This window comes from Vicugna pacos, chromosome 20 (assembly GCF_048564905.1).
Source record: "Vicugna pacos chromosome 20, VicPac4, whole genome shotgun sequence".
Taxonomy (NCBI): Eukaryota; Metazoa; Chordata; class Mammalia; order Artiodactyla; family Camelidae; genus Vicugna; species Vicugna pacos.
In genome coordinates, this window is record NC_133006.1 from 25,981,235 (window position 1) to 26,006,421 (window position 25,187).

The window sequence follows — 25,187 nt, forward strand, 5'->3', positions numbered from 1 at the left end:
TAGATCCTGAGCAGAGAACCCAACTACCCAGTGCCCAGACTTCTTACCTACAGAACTCTGAATAGATAAATGTGCATTGTTTCAATCTGTTAAATTGTGATAATGTGTTTTGCAGTAACAGAACACTAATAGATTTCTACTTGTTAATTTTTTAAAACAAATAATGTGAAATGCAAAGATGGAAATGTTATAACAGAAAATTGAGTTGTGTAGGTTAGAGTGTCAAGTGCCTCTGGGGGCCATTCTTCATCTAAATACTTTGCTCTTGCTGTCTCTTTCTTGGAGTCCTGCTACTGACTCTGAGTGACCCTCACATGCTTCTGTCCTATAGATACTTGGAAATTGATATTTACATTTTAATTTATATAAGCATATGTTCCTTAAGTGTTATATATATATGTTGTGGATATCAATTTCATATCTAACACATAATGTTACAACAGCTACCAACCGATCCTTTAATTTTTTTGCAACATGCATCTTGACACTAAGTTCCCATCCTCCCAGGCTTCCGGATGGAGGAAGAGACTTGCAGGTGGCTTTTCTTTTCAACAGGGAACTGATTCAAGGAGGAAAAATAAGCCTATCTGGATTTTTTGTCTCTGTACAGAAACCGTAAAGCCAGTTACACTCCCACCAACTCACCTTGGGCCATTCTGTCTTTGCCAGTTGTATTACTCAGGCTTCTCCAGAGAAACAGAACCAATGGATAGCTATATATCTATATGAATTGGCTTATACAATTACAGAAGCTGACAAATCTTAAGATCTGCAGTCAGCAAGCTGGAGACCCAGGGAAGCCAATGGTGTAGTTTCAGTCCAAAGACCAGCAGGCTTGAAACTCAGGAAGAGCCAATGTTTCAGTTCAAGTCCAAAGGCAGGAATAACTGTTCCAGCTCATGCAGTCAGGTGGGAGTTCTCTCTTCTCTAGGGAAAGGCCAGCCTTTTTTCCTATTCAGATGTTCAACTGATTGGATGAGGCCCAGCCAATTTGGGAGAGTAATCTGCTTTACTTAGTCCATTAATTTAAATGTTAAATGCATCCAAAAACACCTCCACAGAAACACCTAGAATGATGTTTTACTAAGTATCAGGAAATCCCATGGCCCATCAAGCTGACACATAAATCAACCATCACACCAGTTCAGTGTAAGAGAAAACAAGATTTAAAAATAAGAAGGAACAACTTTCATCAACCTTAGTACAGTAAAAATGCAGTATTTTTCCTTAGAGTCATTTTATATGAGTAGTATGTTCACATGGTTCAAAAATGCGAAAGTATTAAAAGGCATAATGAAAAGTCTTTGGTCCCTTCTTCCCCCCCCTCCCCTACCATCCCCATTCTCACCAACACCTTTACCTTAAGTTTCTTATGCACCTTTCCTGACTTTTTTAAAATGATGCTTGCAAATATGAACATAGTCTTATTTTACCTAACATAAAAGGTAAAATATTTACTCATTATTCTGCAGTTCTTTTTTAACTTAATGTACTTTGGAGAGCTCTATTTTATCAGTCCTTAGTTTACAAATAGCACTTTCAAGTTTGCATACTGCTTACAAGTGCGGTTTATTTTCTAATGAGTTTATCCAACCAGGAAGGAGTTGAACCTGGCAACTTCTTTTCCATTGTACCTCCGATGGAGGGAATGAGAACAACGTGTAGGTTTATTGGAGTAGATGGAGGAGAAGAAAACTAAACCATATATGTATATGTATATGTATATGTATATGTATATGTATATGTATATGTATATATATGTGTGTGTGTGTGTGTGTATATATATACCTTTTTTGCTCTAATGAGGGACAAAACACTTTTTGCCTGAAGCAACACGGTATTCAAAGATATTTGCAGTAGGGGCTTGGAAGCAGCTAGTGATCAAAAGATACTATATATTCATTCAACAAATATTTATTGACCCTTGCTCTTCCTAATGTAATAAACAGCTTCAGCAAAGATGTTTAAGAAATAACGTTAAGTGAAAAAAAAAAAGGATCAAAAAGTTTTTATAGGATGGTAATTCCTTTCAAAAATGTACACACACAGCATATGCATATAGATGTCCAGTAGTATATATACAATAAAATTTACTTAAAAGTGTTTATATCTTTGTAATGTGGAAATATATATATATGTTTCTTAGCCATATTTTATATATTTTGACAGTTATCCTCTATAATACTTATATATTTTAAAAAAGGGGAAAAGTAAATTCAGAAATAAAGAGTGAAAAAAAACTAGTAATCAATCCTGGGGATCTTTATACCAAAGATATATCCAGCACAATTGGGGAGGATGAAGTAAATTATGAAATACTTACTGTAAAACTTAAGATTCTTTTACCCTGACAGCTTAAGGTTGATGCTCATAGTTCCTTACCTGGCATAGAAGTCATCTGACCTACAGTCCATATTCAGTATTAGTGATGAGGAAAATCAAAACAATTAACATTCTGGTTTATTACTAAGATTCTATGAATTTAATTATATTGATAAAATTCCTCTGAAAGTAGCCACTCTCTGGTAAAAAGATAAATTTGCTCTCCAAAGGCAGTGGAGTATGGTAGTTCAGAATAAGGACTCTGGAGCAGGCTACCTAGATCCAAATGAGTCCACCCCTGACCTGAGAACTTTGAAAGGGAAAAGGGCATGGACATGTGGACACTGGAGCCCAATAATCTTGTCTCCAAATTTTGACTTTCTTACTCTCTCTGAGCCACAATGTCTTCATTATTAAAATGGAGGTAATAATCCCTACCCCACGGAGGAGCTGGGAACAGACACACAGACAGACAGACACACACACACACACACACACACACACACAGTATGTAGCCTGTATAATGCCTGGTAACAGTAAGTGCTCAATAAATATTATTTTCTTTGCCCCTTAAAAGAAAACCATTCTCTTCCTTTATAAGCTGTCCTTAATGAAAATGTTCCTAATTTATTTAGCTTTTCAAATATTCTAGACATTCATTTCTCACTTATCTAAAAACTGTATCATCTCATCAACACTTTCATCAATCAAACATCTGTGTTAGACATTCTCAGTAAAATAGGCAATATTTCAGCCTATCGTCTTGGAAATTCTGGCAACATCAGATGACCAGACACCAGAGTGAGGAAGACCTCCCCACCAAACATACAGACTGCACCCACCAGCAACATTTGCTGCAATACCGCTGCGGGAAAAAATTACCAGTCACAACACTCCCAGAGGGAAGAGGATTTTTATCAAAACAAACCTCACAGATGGGGAAGGAGCTTTGTTATAGACAACAAAATATCCCTGCAGAATAGGAAGCCCCTGAAGGGTAGATTTGTAGAGATAATGGAGAACAGGCACCTATGTAATAATTTAGGAGCCAAAACAAAAGACTGCCTACGTGCTTCTCCTTCACACACACAAATCTAGCCCTCTGCACTTTTCTCTGCCATGAAACACACCTATGGTCCTGGGCTCTAGAAAGACAAATGATCAGAACAAAAGGAAGAAGTCAGTTCTTTCCAGAATCAACGCCATTGCTTTTGGAATAAGTGCGAGTGGCTGAGGAATCCCCAGTTACGGGTGGCGAGTCCACTTCATTGTGTCCATTCTTTCTACTTGGTTTGGGGCTCAGTTTGATCTTTTCTAATGAGATGGTATCCATGTGGCTCGGCTGAGATTTTAAAACTCCAACAGCTCCAAAACACCGGGAATTGTGAAGGCAGAGGGCTCCTAGGAAAAAAACTATACTGATGATTCTCGTGAGGACAATCTCTAATTTTCAAAAAGTTTAACAGGGCCCAGGGACTGACATGTGCATCACGCATATGCATTCTTATTATCACCCTGTAACACATGGTCCAAGCCGGCTTCCCGGGTGTGCAACTAGGGTAGTTGATGATCCTGCACTCAGAAGAGCCTCATACTTGGATTTGTGTTCTGCTATCATCATCTTGAAATTGTTAGCAATTTTTGAACAAGAGACACCACATTTTTATTTTGCACTGGGCCTCAGAGATTATGTAAGTGGTCTTACACAGTGTCTTCTATTTTCCGTTGTCAAGAAAAGCAAATAATTCTTTCCCATACTCTGACTTCTACCCCTAGTTGAAGATATATTTGAAGCCAAGAGATGGCTTCTGAATCCTGTTTTAGAGTTTGTATTGCAAAACTGAAGTCCAGGAGGAAATTAATTTTAAAAATATTTTTTAAAATAAGTCACTGGACAATAGAAAAAAGTCATGGGTGAGCATAAGGGACACTTATGCCCAAAAGCCAAAGAAGAAAAAAAGTTTAGATGATTGACTTCCACATATTTGAGACTGTTAGAGTAAAAGAAAAGGAAGATCAAAGAAATAAACTTAATCTGGTTCCTAGGAGGTTAGCTCACCTTCTACAACCTCACAGAACCCCATGATCACTCACCAGATAGCAGAAATAAGGAAGAGCTGGATAAATTTATGACATAAGGAAGCTTATAGGTGACTTTTGGTGGATCAGGTTCCCGACTCACTTCCAAAATTTGCATATAGTGCATAAGTAAGGAGAGGGACACCTGTCAACTTAAAAAAGGGAAAAGTGATGGATCTTTTGATTAGCCTATCCCAATACTTAAGGGTTTTAGTCCAGTATCATGATCAGTGAACCAAAATTATTTCATTATCACTGCCCCTCATTCTCCTTTTCCCTTTGAGACCATTTTCTCCTTGATTGTTCTTTTCCTATGCATCCTCCTGAAAATTTTCTAGGAACTAATTTCACTAAAATTCCACCCTAACCCCAATGCCAAGACATTCAAAATTCATTTCTGCCTTTCCTTATCTGTGACAATGAAGACAAAAGCACAGGAAAGATACTGTTTCTGGCTCTTAGGGAACAACTGAGGGAATGCCACCAACAAAAGGCTCAAGCAGAGCGAGAGGAGAAGGGTGCTGATTATGAAAATTCCACCCAGTATGAAGTAGGCTAAATCAGGGAAGAATGACAGAGAGAGAATGACAACGTCCTTCTTTTTTAGGGCCCACCCTCTCGTTTTCAGAGGCTCCAGTTCTAAAGATAGCATAGTAAATGTTGGTAGGTGTCAGCGAGAAGGAGTGGTCCTGAGGGAGAGGGGGCAGTGAGCACTGAGGCTGCAGGTTGGTAATGACATGTAGCCCTCCCTTTTTAAACAAGGTCTTACTTGGTTTGTGTTTGAGCATCCAACACATTTTCTTACTGGTACAGTTGGTGAAAAGTGCACTGACAAGAACATTCGGCTCACCAGACAGTTCTATTTCTACCCAAGAAGAGAGGAGGAAAGACCCCAAAACCAGGGTGGCAGCCAGGAAATCACAGGTGAGGATCATGGCCCTGTTCAGTTTCTTCATCCTAAACCATCTATGGAGAGGCATCACCTAAGAAAGGGAAGAAGGGAGGAATTACCTCAAACCCTCTATATTTACTTCTCATCCTTCAAAAACAATTCCTAATGATCCCTCATTCTTAAAACTCCCTTAAATCTTCCATTCTATCTCCAACATCCCCTCTGTAGTTCAACTCCTTATTCATTTAACAAATAGTGGATGCCCATACTATGTCATGCCTGAAGTTCTAACCTATCTCCCAGACTCCAGTTATGACCCTCACCACTCCAGATTTCAGATTAACAGCCCCTCCCCCAAATGCTTTATCAGGCCCTTCCTGATCGGAAGCCCCCTAATATGTCCATGATTACATCTAATGTAATCCTTTGGGTGACAGCCAAGCCCTTTCTTAATCTTACCTCAACCTATCTTCTCAACATTCTCTCTACCTACTCTTCTTCAAAAATTCAGTGCTCTTCCCCGCCCCCCAAAATTTGTCATACTGTTTCCCAAATTCCATATAGTCAAGATCTCCTGGAATGGGCTCCATTTAAACCTTTTATCCCATTGTCCACTAAGTACCATTCATACATCCCTCACTCATTCAGCAAATGAACATGTCTTGAGCACCTCCTGTGTGCACAGTGCCTACACTGTTCTAGGTGCCTGATACTGGTTTGCAGAAAAATATGATTATATGTGGAGATATCCCTAAAGTGGTACAACCCCTTGTCAGTGCTCATCCTATCTACTAGGTCCTCCCTCCTCCCTCTTCCCATCAGCTGGTGTAAATCCATCCTTCAAGGCCCAAGCTTGGGTTGGAAACATACCCACTCAGTCTGTCCAAACTGTGTTCACCTTGTGTGAACATACACGACAATGACTGACTGCCTGACTTCATATTCAATCACGTATCACTTTCATATATTTATTTATCTTTTCCTCTCTGAATGTTTTGACTTCCAAGATGAAATGTTCTGAGGACTTCTTTTTAACAGCCATAGCACATAGGACATTGCTTTTTACTAAAAAAAATAGCAACTTTTAACCAAAAAAATAGAAAAATAAGGATAACAATAACATCTTTATTGGTCTTCCTCCCTTTCCATATAACTTCATTGATGAGAGAGGCAGTTCTGAGGTCCCGGGCCAGTGTACCGTTCTTATATCACACACTTTCCATTACAGTTTATTTCTGTTCACATCTCATTACTTTTTTCTTATCTTCCTGGTCTGTCTTCTTTTGAGCCTATTGTCTTTGCATTTTTATCCTTTCTCCCTCTTTGTTTTTCCATTAAGTTAACCCCGCCACATACAGTTACACACACACATTCTTTTTTTCTCTCAATTCTCTGTGCTCTTACGCAGCGAGGCTCAATCCTGGTCTCCTCCCTAGCATTCATTCAGCAAATATTTGATGACCATGCCTATTATGTGCCAGGCTCAGCTCTAGGCATAGGAGGTTCAGTACTTAATAAGTTAAATAAAGTCCCCATTCTCATAGTACTTGCATTCTTACTGGAGTAGATAGCAAATAGTCAAATAGAGAACAATTAAGCAGGCTGGACATAGGATGGAGAGGTGGCACAGCGTTGCTCTTTTATATAGGATGGTCAGAAAAAAAATCCAATTATGTGGCATCTGAGCAGAGAGCTAACAAAATTAAAAAATGAACTGAGCAGATATTTGAAAGAACCACATCCAAAGGCTTAGAGGTTGAAGCAAGCAAGCAAGGACAGTATAGCAACTGGAGTAGAGTGAGAGGGGTGAGATCAGAAAGGAGTTGGGGGGCAGACTGCATAGGATCCAGTAGGTAATGATACAGAATTTGTTTTTTTTCTGCAAAGCCACTGGAGGGTTTGAGCAGAGACATGACATGATCAGACTCACATTTCTATGGATTCTTTCAGTTTCTATATTAGGATTAGACTATTGGATGAGGGTTTAAGCAGGGAACTTAGTAAGTTATTGTGATAATGATACCATATGAGACGATGGTGGTTTTGGCCATGGTCCTAATAGCGGAGGCCATTAGAAGTATCACATTCTGGGTTCACTTTGCAGGAAGAACCATTGGACTTGATGATGGATTAGACATGGAATATGAGAGAAACAGGAGTCAGGAATGGCCTCAAGGTTTTTGGATCTAGATCTGTAAATACTGAGTTTCTCTTTACTGATATGGGTAAGACCAAGTTGGATGTGCAAAGCAGTGAAAAGCAGTTTGATTTTAGACATCCCGCATTTGAAATGCCTATTAGATATCTGAAGATGTTGAGTAATTATATGTATTAGCATGGACAGCAGGGAGAAGGTCCAGACTAGAGACACAGGGATTTAAATCTGAGAAACATCCACAATATACAGGAATTAAAACCACTGAGAGTAAATGAGATCAACCCGGGTATAAAGAAGGCCCAAGGAGAGACGTAATCCTAGGACTGAGCTCTAAGGCTTTCCAGCATTTAGAGGCCTAGAAATGAGAAGTACCCAACAAAGAGGACAAAGTTGCCAGTGAAATAGCAAGAGACCAGATGAGAGTGATGTCCCAGAAGCAAAGAGAAGAAAATGCTTCATCAGGAGGAAATATCCAACTATGTCACATGCTATTCATAAGACACATGTAAGGTGAGGAATGAAGACTGATTCCTGATTCAGCAAGGAGGAGGTCATTATGACCTTGAAAAAAGCTGTTTGAGTGGAATGATAGGAACAAAAGACTGACTAGAGGGGAGGGTTTAATAGTGGACTGAGAAGAAATGGGGATGACAGCAGACAACTCTTTGAAGAAGAGCTTTCAGAAAAAGGAAAGAATTTGCAGCTAGAAGCAAATGTGGGGTCAAAAGGTCTTTTGATTTTTAACATGCAAGAAAGAAATATTGGTAACGTGGATGAGAGAGGGCAGTATTCCCGGGGCAGGCTATAGATAAAAGAATGAGCAAATCATCCATGGTAATTAGGAAGAAAGGCAGAATAAAAAGTTGATGAGATAGAATATGTGGGAAATGTGTTCTAGTTGCTTCTATTTTCTCAAAGGAATGGAAAGCAAGGTCATGGTTGAGGTGAAAATGGGGGAGGAGGTAGTGAAGATCTGTGAAGAGAGAGCTGCAAACAAGCTATCTAGAAGAGTGGCCTGGGGAATTGTGTGGGATTACAGAAAAGCACTAGGGGCCCACTCAAAGTTAATGGTCATGAACTTACAGCTGGACAAGTTAGCCTGGTGTGTCTTTTTCTCCAGTTTCATTCACCTGTATGAATATAGGCAATGAATAGAAATGTGGATTTTTACAAGGGTTAGAATTCCACAGAACAAGTATGATGGAGCAAGTGGGTTGACAGGATATGCAAGAGAGTAACTATAATGGTGAACTATGGATCATAGTCTGGGTAAGGAGGGAAGCAAAGATAGAAGAAGGGTGGTGGACAAGACAGTATAAAATGGACCACATATGCCAGTGGTGTTAAAATGTTGTTAGAGTTGAAGTCTTGGAGGTAATGAGCTGGAAGGACAGAGGTGACAGGCAGAATGAGATGTTTGAGGCTGAATTATGGAGTGGGCATGATAAGGTCTAAGGCAGTTTTTAAAACCTGTAGCTCTCACAGCAGACAAACATTAGTACAAGGACTGAGAAATAATTTGGAGGTCACAACCAACTTTTGGACTTTGTCTATTATTTATTTTGAATTAAGAAATGTATTTATGTATAAGTGAACATATATTTGTTACTAACTTCGTATTTCTTACTTACATGTAGCAAAGGAAAGTAGTGGATTTAAAAACTTTCAGTTAAAAATACACATACATACACAAATGCATGTATAGAGAGTCCAGATGTAAAATGTATTACTGTGAACTGAAGTCAAAGAAGTTGGAAAACTCTGGTCTAAGTTTTGACCACATGAGAGGGCTGCTAAAAAGGAATGGAAAACAAGATCAGTGGATGAGAGATGAGGGAAGGTCAGAGTACTGGAAAGATTGTCTTCCTGGATACTAAAATCACCAAGCATCATGACAGGGGTAGTACTGGGGAGTGATTTGTGACCTACAAGCTTAGATTTTCAAGGAATTACCCCAAGAGTCTGTAGATGAAAGCAAAAATAAGGGGAAGCAGTGGTGAAGTGTAAGAGAAAAGCTTCAACACTAGGAGTTTTTAGGGAGGAAGGAGGACAATCTGGAAGAGGCAATGAGGAGCAAGAAAAAAACCTACTTACCTGCACGCCCAGTGGTGAAAAGGATGGGGAAGAAAAACCAGCTACCAGTAAGAAGAGCTGCAAAGGAAGCAGAGTCAGTGGGAGAGGATTAGTTTTTGCTACAGAAAGAGTGTGAAAGGAATAGTCAAAGAGATGGAGAATACAGGCAATTTATTCTGCCTGCTTATTGGTGGGACCAGTTAGTGACATCATAAACGTGGGAAAACCCTTCCAGTACTGGTCCCACTACTATGACTTAATGTGCGTCTTTGAGCCAGCTGTGGCACTCAACACAAAGCCATTCTTTGTTTGCAGCTCCTTTTTTTGCTCCAGAATTAGGAGGAATCCCTATGCTCAGAAACAAAGTACCGAGGTGACTAATAGAGATGTTAGGGTTATAACCAGCAAGAGGTTGACAGATTCTGGGCTTGGAGATGGGGGACAATCAGGGGAGAGTGTAATGATGTTAGAGTATGGAAAAGACTTCTGGGTTCCCTGGGATTTGGGCAGGAGGATAGCATTATAGGCCATGCCCTCTGCCAGATTCCCTCTCCCATTCATCTCATTAAGGGACGAGTTTGCAATTCAATTTTAGTTTGTATATCTACTAACTTATCAAAAATATACAATATGTTCACAAAATATGATCTAATAAAAGTGGCAGTAACTTAATGCAGAAAACTGTTAACTCTTAAAGCAATATGGTCATTAGAAAAAAAATTTAATTAAGTTCAGTATTTATACTTTTTTGTTTTAGAGAAGTACAACAGGGTAGATCAAAAACAGCCATGTTACAATAGAATGTATTTTTATAGGGTAAGGGAATGAAAATACAAGTTCAAACACAAGGGGATGTAAAATTTCAAATGTTAAAGAAAATTTATTGTTTTAAATAGATGATAGTCTATCTTAAAAAATAATCCCAGTGGTAGTTAGATTCATTTAGAAAAGTGATGGAACACATTTTAAAAGTCACAATTTATAATGTACTGGAAATCATATTCTTTACAACTGCTTGAACTTACGATGCGAAATTTTTAGATATCAATCTAAAAATATGCAAGGGGGTAGATAATCTTTCAAAAGGATATACTTTCAAATTTTGAAGACTACTACCCTACAGCAAAGCTTCACATGTGATGTAACATAGTGGTTACAAACAGACTCAGGAGTTAAGTCTTTCTACTGGTATGACATTGGATAAGTGACTTAAGTTCAGCTCAGTCTACCTATCTGTAAAATGGGGACAGTAACAATACCCTGTCTTTAGAGTTAAAGTTGTCTAACTTCCGCATATGGGTTTGTTAAAATACAGACCACTGGGCCCCATTCCCAGAGATTCTGCTTCGGCAGATCTGGGGTCAGGCCCCCAACTTTGCATTTCTAACAAGTTTCCAGGTGATGTTAATGCTGCTGGCTCAGGGATCACACTTTGAGAACCTTTGGCCTAGCTCATAAAATCATTGTGAGGATTAAAAAGTTAGTATATAAAAGTGCTTAGAACTCCACTGGCCCACAACAGGTGCTAAAACATATTAGCCAGTATCAGCAGTTAGGATCGGATTCACTGCAAAAGAAGACTCTGCTCCAGTGGGTTAAATAGAAAGGAGTTAGTATATGTCATTTAACATGAGGACCTGAGGTAAATCATCCAGGGCTGGCACCGCTGCTCAAGAATGTCATGAAGTTCCCAGGCTCCTTCGGTCTTCTTTTCTCAGTTGTCTTTGTTCTGTGGTTTTCAACATCATAAATCCATAATAGATGCTGTTCCTCCAGGAATCTTGTCTGAATTCCAGACAGGAAGAGAGAAGATCAAAGAAGTACAGGGTTAAGAGTTGATGGAACAGAGGGGAGGGTACAGCTCAGTAGTAGAGCACATGCTTAGCATGCATGAGGTCCTGGGTTTAATCCTCAGTACCCCATTAAAAAATAAATAAACCTAATTACCCACCCCCACAAAAAAAGCTAATGGAGCAAGCCACAAGTCACAGCCCCTCCTTCTGGAAAAATGTTTCTAGAAGCTCCCCATAAGCAACTTTCACTTAAATCTCAATGGTCAGACCCAGGCCACATGCCACCCCAACTACAAGGGAGAAGGGAAGGGAAGAATTTTGGCTCTCTAGCTATCATGATGGAGGTAATCAAAGGAGAAAGGAGTTTGGGATGAAAGTATACAACATCTGCAGAAACTCATGCAAAATATCAAATGTATGTGTATTTTTCTAAGGAGTCAATCCATAGCTTTCACCAGATTTTCAAAGATCAAAAAACTGGCTCTCAAGCCCACATTTCTTGACTCAAGCATCCAAATATTTTAACAAAAGGGATATTCACTCCCCTGCACACCCCATCTCAGACATCACATGAAATTATAAAACCTGACAGCATGGTTGCATTAATTTCCGTCTCTTTTCCTTTTTTAAGCATTCTACTAAACCTGTAAATGCTGCTTATATTATTTAAATACTTGTTTATAAGTAGTCCTATGGGGTACATTTTGGTGTGTGTATGTGTTTTAATGCGACTTCCCAAATAGAGCATATACTTCTTTAAAAAAATGTGTCTTCATTTATTTTCTTCCTGTTACATTTGTATAAAGTTGGGGAACAAGGGGCATTAACTTAGGAGTTAAGTTCTCCTGTTCTTTATTTCAGGCTGGCATTAATAACTGGAGATTTGGGTTCCCTGACAGTAGAAACTGAATGGATATTTAAAGAAGAGAGGCAGGACTGGATTTATTCCCTTTCTTAGTGTTTAAAAGATTGCTTAATTTAGGAGTATAACCTAAATCCTGAAGGATTTGCATTCTTCAACATATCACTTCTATTTAATTGGAGGAAAGAAGGCTTATCTACGGAAATGTTTACTGGGATCATCTAGAATGTCATCTTGTTCCTAAAAACGTTAGATCAAACGTACTAATTCTAAAGTTTCAGCTGATCAGTGTATATAATGGGTTAGGGAATGAATTCTGAAATTATTAAAATGTTAACAGTGAGAAAGTTTAAAGGCATTTTTAAATGACACATCGTTTCATATTCCGGGAAAAGTGAACTTAGGAAGTTAATATTTGCTAGAAGGCTCACTGCCTACCAGCAGATGAGTCCGAGTTTGGTAGAAAGCACGTTATCACTTACAAACTGGCCAAGAGGATGTTCCAATGTGTAGAGAACAAGTGATTTACAAGAAACAAGGGACATTTTTTAAATAATGAGCTGACAACTTATAAAAGTTAGCCTTTATATAAAATTCAGTTTAGTTTTATCCTAACAATGTTACGTTGACACAGTTTTGTACCAAGCTTTTTGTATTAAATCATTTTTATTTTTTAATATTGAACTCAAGCTTTCTTTTGCAGTTGAGATATCCCAACTCTCAATTAGCAGACGTACTAGTTCCCTTATCTTGGACTTATCCTATTTATAGTTTAAAAATTTTTTGAAAAGGTAAATTTCCACTTTCTAGGCTCTTTAATGAGAAATACAAATTTCTTGAAAGTTGAAAATCCACTGACCAAGTTCATAGTCTCAACTTTGAGCATCCCTGCTTTAACTATCAGAACAGAGCAGCAGTTGGCAAATTTGTTTGGGGTTGTCCTAAAACCATGTTAAATGTTAATATGAATGGTTTCCTTAAATATGAATTCCTGGTGTCAGATGAGATGTGAACTCTGGTCTGATACTATTTCAACTATTCATATACACAAACTCCCTTATTAGGTATTATGGGTTGAACTGTGTTCCCTACCAAATTCAAACACTGAAGTCTTAACCCTCAGTACCTCAGAATGTGACCTTTATTTGGAGAAAGGTTTTTAAAGAAGTAAAATGGGGAAAAGTTAAAGTGAGGTCATTAGAACGGGCCCTAATCCAATATGACTGGTATCCTTATAAGAAGAGGAAAGGTGAACATGGTGACACACATGGAGGGAAGATGACGTGAAGAGACATAGGGAAAGAATCTACTAGCTAAGAGAGGCCTGAAACAGATCTTTCCCTCACGGCCCTCAGAAGGCATCAACCCTGTTGACACTTTGATTTTGGGCTTCCAGCCTCCAGAACTGTGAGACAATGCATTTCTGTTCTTTAAGGCCCCAGTCTGTGCTACTCTGTAAAGACAGCCCTAGCAGACTAGTAGGGCAGGGATTCTCCCATATTGTACAAAAGTTTTCTCTCATTCCTCACATCCAAAGACCGCTTCCTTCTTTCTCCATGCAAGGACACTGTTACACAAGAATGAGCTGTGGCTGAAAATGTTCCCACATTTTACAAACTTAAAAACCTTTTCCTAAATACGTGGCCCCTCTGATGTCAGAATCTCCCAAATTTTAGCTTAACACAGACTGCGACCAAAAGTGTTGTGGACAACTTTCATTCTGTCATGTAGCTTAAAAGGAAGTTGCTTGGTCACAATATTTTCTTTCTCTTTCCTATAGGCTGTGATTCAGTTTTGCCCTCATGAACAAGGACAGTGCTCTGGAGATTTCAAAGCAGCAAGCAAAGCACAGGCCACTGGAGAACTTTTTGAAGAAGTCTCCTGGCTTGCCTTTCAGCAAGACATTCACATGATAAATACATTTTCTATCCTGCTTAAAGCACTGTTACTTGTTCTTTGGGGTACTAATCATATAAATAACCCAACTAACATATGGGGAAAAAAAGAGAATAAGGGCTGTTAACTGAGGAGGTGGCCAAAGTTGATACACACTTACCTAGATTATTTCAAGAGTCTCTTAACTGATTTTACTAACTTGGGTTTTGCCCCTGTCCAACGCATTCTCCACATTCTGACTATAATCTTTCTAATATATAAATCTGGTTATACTACTTTCTCATTTAAAACCACTGCCTAGAGTGGTACTGTCCAATATGGTGGCCCTAGCCATATGGAGATAATAAATTAATAAAAATTCAATAAAATAAACTCAACAGTACTAGCTACACTGCAAATGTTCAATAGCCCCAGGTAACCAGAGACTACCATGGTGGACAACACAGATATAGGACATTCCCACCATTATGCAAAGTTCTACTGAATGGCATTGGGCTATAAGATGCACATCTAAGACCCCCTGCATAATCTGTTAAGCTCTTTCTCTGCAGACTTATCTGATGTTGCTATACACTTCAGCAAAGAACAATAGGCTATTTCTTAGATCTGCTTTTTTTTTTAACAATCTCGCTGTCTGGGAATTCTCTCTCCACCATGTCCATCTGGAAAACAAGAATTCATTCTTTGTGTTACTTCTCTACACACACATACCCAAAAAAGCCAGAAGAACTGAACATGATTCAAGACTTATTTCTGAACATATCTTCTTTTCTGCTATCCCTGAAAAGAATGGCTGATCCAAGAAGTTCTTCAATTTAAAAAAATCACAATTTTACCCAAAAAACACCTGATTAAAAAATGGAAAAAGAACTTGAAGAAATATTTCTCCAAAGAAGATATATAAATGGCCAATAAGCACACAAAAAGATGCTCGACATCACTAATCATTAGGCATATGCAAATCAAACCCCCAATGATATCACCTCACATCCCTTAGGATGGCTACTATCAAAAAACCCAGAAAATAACAAGCGTTGGCAAGGAGGAGGAGAAACTGAAATCCTTGTACACTGCTGGTGGAATTGTAAAATGGGGGAGCCGCTATGGAAAACAGTATGGAGATTTCTCAAAAAACTGAAAGTAGAATTGTATGATCCAGCCAGTCCACTTCTGAGTGTGTATGCCCCAAAGAACTGAAAGCAGGGTCTTGTAGAAATATTTGTACACCCATGTGCAATAGCAGCATTATTCACAATAGTTAAAAGGTGGAAGCAATCCAAGTGCCCATCAATGAATAAATGGATATATAAAATGTGGTATATACATACAATGGAATAATAGTCAGCCTTAAAAAGAAAGGAAATTCTGACATATGCCACAACATGAATGAGGCCTAATTTATCCTCAACCACATCCTCAAACATCTCTGATTCTCAAACCATATAATGATCCTACTTTTCTAAGGACAAGACCACAGATATATAAAAGAAATGTAGAGATCTATAAAAAGGTATTTATGCTGATATAAATAAGGCTGGAGTGAGTTGCAAACAAGGAGGAAGGATACAGGGTAAAATGGTAGTTGGTTAAGAAAAAAACACACCTACCAGGAGCTACTGAGCAAGAAACATTTACCTGTAGGAGACTCGGTGCTGTGTCTGAGAGGATGCATGTGACCAGGACAGTGCTAGGCAGTCTCCAGCCAGAGTGAGGGAGCTGGGGCCAGCTGCCATGAAGAGAATAACTTTGTTTTATTAAATAATTAATAACCTTTTTTTTTCCTGACAGAAAAGACACTAGAATTCTATTACTGAGCTCCTGGCAGTGCGGGAAAATCCTTCTATGGATTTTATTTTTGTTGAAGGAAAAAAATATGCTGAGTTCCTCAGATTAGACAAGGATAAAAATGAGAAGTCTCTTCTACTCGTTGCTTGTTTTATCCAAGTTTTGGACTCAGTACCTTGTTGATAAATTTCAGTCGGAGAGCCTGCATACACAAAGCAAGTGCCAGTTTGGCCACAGTGCCTCGACTGGGCAGCGTCAAAAGGATGCTTTCTGCCCAGAATAAAAGGTGAGCTTCACCTCTTGGATCTGACAGTAGTCCAGTGGTTGTTACCACCCGACTGCGCACTAGCATTCTCTAGAAAATTTAAAAGCGCTCGGGCTGTGGAGATGCACTGCTCTTGTCTGAACTAAATCCACTCCCACCCCCATCATAACATTACACATCTCTTATTTACTTGATGCCCAGAATTATCAAACAGTGCACTCAACACAGTCACATTTCTGCCTTCCCGGTAACGGTTTTCCACAAGATATCATCAGCCAGAGCGCTTGGACTCTCCAGAACCTGTCGCTCAAGAGCCGGAATCCCTCCCTGCTTTCATCCGCCCCTCCCAACCACATCCAGGAGCAGAGACCTACCGCCAGCTGTCGTCCACGAGGCCAGTCGGCTTCCGATGGACCCTGTCGGGTGAGGAGTATCCAGGTCTGTGCCGTCTGCTCCCTGGCCAGATGGGTCTCCGCACAGTCATCCACTCGGTTCAGCTCCAGAATCCGCGTAGGTTGCGTTGGGGTCAAAAGGCGAAGCGCCAGAACTTACTTGCCTTCATCCTCCGCACTCCCCATCACCTACGGATTTTTGCAATCTGCTGCTTCTTCTTAGCAAGCCACCTGGGGGCCACCTCTAGAACCAGACTTAGGTTTCTCGACATTTGAAGTCCCACCTTTGTCAGCTTGGAGGCTCGGAAGACTGACCCTTCTCTAGCCACCTGTAAGCAGTCCTGCTTGGGGACAGGATTCAGGGTGTCGGTTCCCGAGCTCGCGGAGGAAAACAAGACCGTGAACACTTAGGCCTCTGGGGTGGAATAACGAGACAGCATTGTTTACAGCCTCTGACGTTATTTCCAGGTCCGCTCTAGGAACCTGGGAGGTTTCTGAGTCTCTGTGGTTATTTCTTGCTGTTAATGCTCCACGTGACTTTAATCTCTCCTCGGCTCTACCTTCTAAGTGGACCTGGAAGGGTTTATGTTTGAAAGAGAAATTATTTGGGAAAACTTCAAAAGCATATATGCAAAGATAGAATAGTACAATGAATTCTATGTACTTATATCACATCTTCAACAATTATCAGCTCATGGCAATATTACTAACCTATAACCAATCCTCATTCCTCCCAACGCATTGTTTGAAGTGAATATCAGACACGTCGCATTGATCCATTTAGCACAGCCTAGACTAAGGTGAGGCGAGTTAGGCATTTGCACAAAATTTAGGAGGCTGCCAAAAAGCTTAGCAAAAGAGACAAAAAATATTTTAAAGCAACATTAAAAAAAAATAAAAATTAATGCTGACTGGGACATCATGCTGTACACCAGAAATTGACACATTGTAAGTGACTATACTTAAATTTAAAAAAGAATTTAAAAATTAATTCAAAAATCCGTAATGAATACAATATAAAAATTTTAAATAGTCAGTATTACTGAGTTTTCCTTTTGCCTCAAGCTCCTATAGGACTGACACAGGACTAAGTATCTCTAAAATGTAAGGACCTTTTTGAAAAACATAATCACAGTATCGTTATCACATCTAAAAATAACAAAAATAAGAGCATCAAGTATCCAATCGTTCAAATTTTGCCAATTTTAGATATTTTATAAATATATTCTATAATATATATTATGACAATCATATATAAGACATATACTATATATACACTTTTAAAAAACAATTCATAGGATATATGTCTTAAGTTTTTTAAATCAATAATGTCTCTCTTTTCCCTTTTAATATATTTTTAGAAGAAACCCGAGGCTTTCTACAGTCTGGATTTTGTCTCCCAGGGACTTTTAACTCAAGTCACTTCCTCCAGTATAGAGAAGGAAAAATAATCTTTCTCTCTGCCCTTCTAAGTTCTCAGCTAGGGCCCCTGTAACAAAAGACAGACTAAAGAGAAAAATATACAAATTTTTGTTTCATGTGATATGGGAGCCCTCATAAAGAAATGAAGACTCAAGCATTTGTAGTTGAATGCACGTATACTGAATCAGACAAAGAGCAGTAAAAATATGAAAATGTGACAAAGCAAAGGGGCTTGGGTTAGGATAGTTAATTGGGTGAAGTGACTAGGAAGATAAGGGTTAATTTGTATGAATTTCCCTCTGCCTCAACTTTCCAACCTTGACAATAAGAAAGTTACTTCCCTCCTAGTATGGAGGATATCTTTCACATGGGAATTTTATCTTCTACTTCAAAGGAAAAGAAGGAAGATTAGAGTGGTCTTCTCATATCTGCTATTTTTCAAGTGCTTTTAGCTCAAAATAATCCTTATGCCAAAATGGCATATTTATACTCTGTCACATTTCACCAGCTTTTTTCTGTATTCTAATGGCAAAGCCCACAGAACAGCCAACCTGCCTCACAAAAGCAGAATTTTCAGCTGGACCACCTGAAACTAGTTATTGTTCAAAGTCTGATATTGGCAGGGAAGGCCAGAGTACCAGGTTCTTCCCCTTACCAGCTTTCTTCAGCCACGTTGGCCATCTGTCCCTACAGCACTGCAAGGTCACTTGATTTTAAGGCCTTTGTAGTTGCCAGGCCTGTGCTTCCAGTGCTTTGCATTTATTGCTGACTTTTTCCGCATTCCCACATCAGCTTGAAATTGATCGCAAGTGATTGCTTCAGAGAGCGCTTCACTGGCCATCCCACCTGATATAGCTTTCCACTCAGTCTTCTTCACCACATCACCTTGTTTTATTTTCTCATAAGTATAATACACTTACCACTATTCAAAATTATCTTGACCCTTTATTTGTTTGCTTGTTCATTCCTTTCACTAGAACGAAAGTTCTATGAAAGCAAACACTTTGCCTATTTTGTGCACAGATTGGAAACCTGTTGATGCCGTGTGTGAGTAACAAGGAGGGGTTGGAGAGAGAACTCTCAGGCACCTTTTATCTAAGGCTGTATGTTATCAACACTATAAACATCTGAAGCATTATGTCACCATCAAAGGTGCCTTTAGAGGTGATTGATTTACAAATTTAGATTTAAACTAATAAGCATATGGCAGTTGGAAAAGAGACCGAAATTGGTGTGATGTAATTTTCAAGATTGGGAAGATTTGTCCCAGGTACTTCAGGCTGCAATGTCGTTGATGGCTGAAAAGTTAGACAACCTAAGGGTAATGCCAACAAAGTGGCCCTGGGCCTGAAACCGGTAAGTTAAAAGTGGCCCGTACGGGGATCGAACCCGCGACCTTGGCGTTATTAGCACCACGCTCTAACCAACTGAGCTAACCGGCCTCGATATGAGAGGGATATAGTCTCTTTAATACTTTTAATATCATTGACTTTTTGGAATTTCTTCTTATCTTCACCAGTTCCGGTCTCCTTAAAGGAAAAAGAAAAAAAAGAAAGCTGTATCTTTGTCAAGAATGAACCTTGCCTCTAAGGAGACATTTCGTCTTCTCGAACGCACCAATTCCTTTTGGAAAGACACACTGACGCCTTCAGGAATGGGTTCCTTCCTCCTACCCCGGGAAGCCCGGAAAAGGTTTGAGATTCCAGAGGGCAGACTGGGAAACTGACATGCTGAGCGGCCAACAGGTCTTGAAAGATTCAGTTTAAACTGTGGGAACTTGAGTTTGCTCTTAAAACATAGCAGTAAAGGGATTCAGGACATGCTACCCACAAAATATGGCACCTTGGCATACTGAATATTTTAAACTGAAAATGTGAAGAGAAAAAAACCAAAACAGCAGAAGCAGGAAGGACCCTCTGACCCCTCCACCTTCCCCACCTGGCCCACCAACCCGTTGCCCTACTTCCTGAAACAGGTCACAAAACTCCCATGTGAAATGTGCACTCCCTTGTACCAGGAGGAAGACATTCTTATCACCAGGGACAGGGAGCTGGAGGTGGAGAAATCTGTACAAACCTTGCTAAACTAACCATTTTCTTCCTAGTCACTTCTTCGCCATTTACTATCCATAGCTGAAACCCTTTTGTCTTGTCAATTCTCCACGAATTTGTTATTTCCTTGTCTATAAGATATAAAAGATTCCTGGTTTGGTCACTTCTTCCCGTCTTCATCCTCTTGTGAAGTTTCCCAGGTCCATGTAAAAAGTCAATAAAAATATGTATGCTTTTCTCCTGTTAATCTGTCTTTGTCAGTTCAATTTTCAGATCCAGCCAGGAACCTTAAGAGTGTGGAGAAAACCTTTCTTCTCTCCCACAGAAGCAATTTACCTATCTGATCTCTGGGTTTCTGTTAAGGATGGCTCTTAAAACAGGGGTGTTCCTTTTAAAGAGAAAGAAGAGTACTGAGAATTTACTAGCTGTCAGGCACTTTGCTAGATAACTTTATAAACATTATGGATATAATTCTCACTACTGCTCTATGCACTAGGAATTAACATTTCCATTTTACCAATGAAGAAACTGAGGTTTAGAGAGAGAGTCAATAGGAAGGCCAGAATTACAGTAGGTGGTCTTTGGGCTCTTTTCTCTTTTAGACACCAATCTGCTGGCTTTCTCAACTTTAAAATGGTCAGAATTTAGTTTACAATAAAGTTGGCATTTCAAATCAGTGAAGAAGAGATGGATAATTCAATAAATGGTGTTGTGACAACTGAACAGCCAACTGGAAAAACAATACATTGCAACAACAACCAAAAAAAATAGCTGGACCAAAGACTAAGTAGTATAAGAAATCAAAGCATTCTAGAAGAAATAATAGGAAGACTTTTTTGTTTGTTTTTTGTTTTAATACCCTTGAAGTGAGAAAGACACAAAATCCAGAAGCAACAAAAGAAAAAAAAATGTATACCTCTGGCTACATTAAGACAATTTTGTGCATGGCAAAACAAAAACAACCTCATAAGCAAAATTACAAGCAGAAGCCAGGAGAGTAGGAGACTCTTTGCAATAACCTTAGGGTATAAGATAAAGAGTCTCAAAAGGCAGGACCTTAGAGTGAGGAAAAACCCTACTTATGTGCCCAGAAGAAAATCTGATGTATGTGAGAAAGTTCAGAACATGCCACCCCAAAACATGCAGCTTTGGTATATTGAATGTTTGGAGTTAAAGGCACTTGAAAAGCAGCAAATAGAAGAAAAACATTCTAACCTTTTTCCTTTTCTTAAAAGCAGAAGTTGAAATTCCTACCTGAAAGATGTCCTCCCTATACCAAAAGGAAAGTAACATTCTCATCATCAAGGACAAGAGAAGGTGAGGGGGGTGGAGGGTATAGCTCAGTGGTCGAGTGTGTGCTTAGCATGAACAAGATTGTGGGTTCAATCCCCAGTTCTTTCATTAAGAATATATAAATAAACCTAATTACCTGACCCCCTCCCCCCTCAAAAAAAGCAGACAAGGTGAGACTGAGAGAATTCTATACAAGCAGACCTTGTTAAAATAATTCTTATCTTCCTTTAGCCTCCCTGCATAGTTTAGTCACTTTTCTATAATTGCCACTTTGTTCAATCTAATATAAAAGAAAATAGGTCCCACCATTTCTTTGGATCTTCCTTCCTTGCAAAGCTTCCTGTGTTGCATAAAATGGTATTAAATAAATTTATATGCTTTTCTTTTTTTCATCTATCTTATGTCAGTTTAATTCTAGGCCCAGGCACAAATAACCTAAATAGGATAAAAGTAAAAGTTTGCCTCCTCTACAAATGCCTGAAGGAAATAAAATAACGGAAGATTCAAACATTAAACAAATGTGAAAGTGCTATCTTCTGTGTGAAAAAGAAGAAAAATAATTAATATATATGTTTACATGCATATGCATAAAGAAAATTAATAAGGATAAATGAAAAATTAAGGACAAACTTTACCTGTGGGAGGTGATTGTGAGAAGTGTACTGATGAGGGATAAAAATGGAAGGGAAAATTTCAATGCATCTGTTTTTAGTTTCTGCTTTTTGAAACATGAATGCATTATTTATGCAAGAAAAACAAAATATTTAAAAGTATGTATGCTTTTCATGTTGGAAAAAATGTGCAGAGTGTATAAAACAAACATCTTTGTCATTCATACTATTTAAGTTTCAGACAATTTTTCTTTCTCGTTTTTCAATCTTGTTTTCCCTTAGATGGAACTGGGGGATGTGGAATGACCCAGAGTGAGTAATACGAAGAGTTGGCGGTTTTCTGAGGAGGCACGCAAATAATCCAGTTTTTTCCTCCAAGACAGTTTCCTTACAGGAAAACAAAACAAAATGAAATGAAAAAAAAAAAAAAAAAGCCCTCTGTTGTACCTTTTAGCTGCCAGATCTGTGCTACCAATTTGTTTTGTTTTGTTTTGTTTTGTTTTAAATTTTCCCCCTTAACGGAAGGGAAACGTGCTCTGCCACTGAGCTATATATACCCTCTACACCTACCATTTTGTTTTGAGATTGAGTTGGAGGAGTGATTGGAGCCTAGAAAATGTTCAAGGCCTTGGGGAAAACCAAATGTCGCTACCATGAAAGATTCAGTTTACTCTGCCCAAGTAAGATTCCAGAAACCGCTAGCAAGGAAGCTTGAAGGAAATGTGATTGCTCTTCTACTGAATTAAGAGATTCATCTCTTTCACGCAGTGAGGACACTAATGTGTTAGTGTGGGTTTCCATTTTGGAGAACAAAAGTGTGGCGTAAACTTGGCCCGTACGGGGATCGAACCCGCGACCTTGGCGTTATTAGCACCACGCTCTAACCAACTGAGCTAACCGGCCAGAATGCCACCGATGTTATTCCAAATTATAAATGACATTTAAACAGCATTGTCTTGCAGTTCATGCTGGGAAGGAGTCGCTTTCATTCTTTTCATCCTTTCCCAGTGGCGTGGGTAATGGAGGAGGAAGAAGGAAAAAACTCCTTATTTTGCCTCAAGGAAGTGTCCTTCTTCGGAGGTAATTTAATCTTTCTCAAACCTCCAGTTCGGACCCAAGAAGATTCAAGTCAAAGTCCCCAAGTAGGGCTTCCTGAGACCATGACGGGCGGATCACAGAACTGACCACGGAGCAGCCCCAGGCCTCGAAGGACTCGACACCTGCGCGCGGGATGCAGATTCCTCTCCGCTCCTGGAGACCATTCCAGGCAGATCAGCTCCTCTCGGAAGCCTCGGGACCCGGGAACCTGCACCCTGTAGCCTCCTGGCCTCTGAGTGGTTCCGTGGTCACTGCAACCCTGAAACCGGAGCTGTGCATCCCCGGTCTCCCGCTGCTCGCGCGGGAAAGTCACGGCCCTGGTGTTGCAGTGCTGGTCATCGAACACTTGGTGGCGCCCGATTGAGGGGCTGGGGTCAGCGGGAGCGAAAGAACCAGGGGGATGTCTTCTCTTGAGCATCTGACCTGGCCAGGTTCCTGGGCAGAACCAATCAAAGACAAGGGATGTCGAAGCCAGGGAGTGTTCGGAGTCAGGTTCGTTATCTGGACCGGAGATAAACTTTGGGATCTGAGAGGAGAGGAGGGAGCATAGGCCCTGGTAGGCCTCCTTCAAGAGGCATAACTGCGAGGTGCATCCTTTCCAGCCCGAGCCTGATCCACCTGCGGACAGGAGACAACCCAGGGAGAGACCAGGAGAGCAGCTAATTCCTGAGTCGCCCTCTGCTCTCTTTGCTGGGTTTTACTTCTTCCCTCCTTCCCACCAAGACCATTCCTGTTAAGTTAGGAATAGTAACATTTTCAGAAGTTAACTGACCTGGGTGCACTTTAAAAGCTTCTTTATGCTGTCTCCCTCCACTTATAAGTTACATGTTTGCATATGTACCTATATATGTCTATATTATATGTTTCCTTTTGGATATGCATAGCTAGTATTTAAAGTGTTCAATACTTAGTACTCACACTTTTTCCTTGAAATGAGAATCATATCCTTTGACTAGCTAAATTTGCCATTTACGTTCTAACTTGCCGTTTCAATCCTTTGCTTTTAATATAAATATAAATGATTCTTCTGCTCCTTTAGCACCTCTCCCTAAGTTTTTATATCTTTGAGTCTACTAGTAGGTGTCTTCGTTTGTTTTGTTCTGTGGTGAAAATTCTGAAAGTTTGTAGAGCAGAATATTATTAGCACTATCTATCATTCTTGTTCTACTAGGGTACTTGCTATGGTTAAGGGATTTTTGAAAACTTGGACCACATTCCGACTTACTTTGATAGTAGGCCTCTGTCACTTCCTTTTTGTCATAAGTTAGTTCCCTAGGAAACAGACACTGAGATGAAGATTTGTGTGCAGGAGTTTTATGGGGAGTGCTCTTAGAATCAACAGCAATAGAGGGTGAGGGAAACAGGATTGGGAAGAGGCAGAAGTTGAACATGATGTTGTAACAGAGGCCTCAGCTGTTCTCACTGGGATATCTGAACCTGAAATGGCCCTTCAGAAATATTCTGAATTGAGACTGGATTTGAGCCGCACCCAGGGGAGATGCAACTTGGAGCAAGGTGCCTCTTTGTTCTTGAGGACAGTGCCCAGAGACCAACTCAGATATAAGCTGTGAGCAGCCAATATTCCTGAAGTGGGAGAAATTACCGCATCCTGGAGGACAACTTGACAGGTGCAACACACATACTCACAGTTGTTTCAGCAACCCTGTGTCAGACGTGCTAATCTTTGATCAGTAACCCCTTCTTCAACACACTAACAGAGAAGAGAGCAGGTGTGGTAAAAACAAAATGATAGTTCATAGAAAGTTATTTCAATTTTTATTTGGAAGTTCAACAAAAGTCTCTAACCCTGGTTGCCAAAGTTTACAGTCTAGTGAATCCAGTGGTGTCCACCCTGGAACAATTTTCCAAGAAGAGATACTCATTTCATTCTAGTTCCTGTATTTATTCTTCCAAAAGAATATTTTTCTTTGGTTTTGACTGAGACAAGTTGTTGTTGTTGTTTTGTTTTGTTTTGTTTTTGTCTTTGTTTTTGTTTTAATTAACCTGACAAACCAATTACTAAACTCATTAAAGCTGAACGATATGTGGAATTATCTTTAAATAATATGTAATTTACACACCTATCAAGCTGGGCTCCGTGGCTTAGCTGGTTAAAGCGCCTGTCTAGTAAACAGGAGATCCTGGGTTCGAATCCCAGCGGGGCCTGCGTGTTCTCATTGCATTCTGTTCGGTTT

At 39.6% G+C, this 25,187-nt stretch overlaps 2 long non-coding RNA genes and 3 other non-coding genes across 9 annotated transcripts; 2 read left to right on the forward strand and 3 right to left on the reverse strand.

Moving 5' to 3' along the window:
* Positions 1 to 1,064: 1,064 nt before the first annotated feature.
* On the reverse strand, positions 1,065 to 16,956 carry LOC116284495 (uncharacterized). Of its 5 annotated transcripts, none has more exons than XR_012062286.1 (7): positions 16,500 to 16,956; positions 15,711 to 15,801; positions 11,162 to 11,309; positions 9,546 to 9,602; positions 5,171 to 5,384; positions 4,417 to 4,546; positions 1,065 to 3,723 (listed from the first exon to the last, which is right to left on the reverse strand). It is a non-coding gene; the product is annotated as an uncharacterized lncRNA (long non-coding RNA). The 5 variants fall into 5 exon arrangements; XR_012062287.1 differs by having other exon boundaries at positions 4,417 to 4,553; XR_012062288.1 differs by adding an exon at positions 8,535 to 8,581 and having other exon boundaries at positions 4,417 to 5,384.
* Positions 9,768 to 14,118, forward strand: LOC140687771 (uncharacterized). The gene is made up of 2 exons (XR_012062294.1): positions 9,768 to 9,897; positions 13,960 to 14,118. It is a non-coding gene; the product is annotated as an uncharacterized lncRNA (long non-coding RNA).
* Positions 16,957 to 19,307: 2,351 nt separating the features above from the next.
* Positions 19,308 to 19,381, reverse strand: TRNAI-AAU (transfer RNA isoleucine (anticodon AAU)). Its single transcript has one exon. It is a non-coding gene; the product is annotated as a tRNA-Ile (tRNA).
* Positions 19,382 to 22,723: 3,342 nt separating this feature from the next.
* Positions 22,724 to 22,797, reverse strand: TRNAI-AAU (transfer RNA isoleucine (anticodon AAU)). Its single transcript has one exon. It is a non-coding gene; the product is annotated as a tRNA-Ile (tRNA).
* Positions 22,798 to 25,084: 2,287 nt separating this feature from the next.
* On the forward strand, positions 25,085 to 25,158 carry TRNAT-AGU (transfer RNA threonine (anticodon AGU)). The gene has a single exon. It is a non-coding gene; the product is annotated as a tRNA-Thr (tRNA).
* The last annotated feature ends 29 nt before the right edge of the window (positions 25,159 to 25,187 follow it).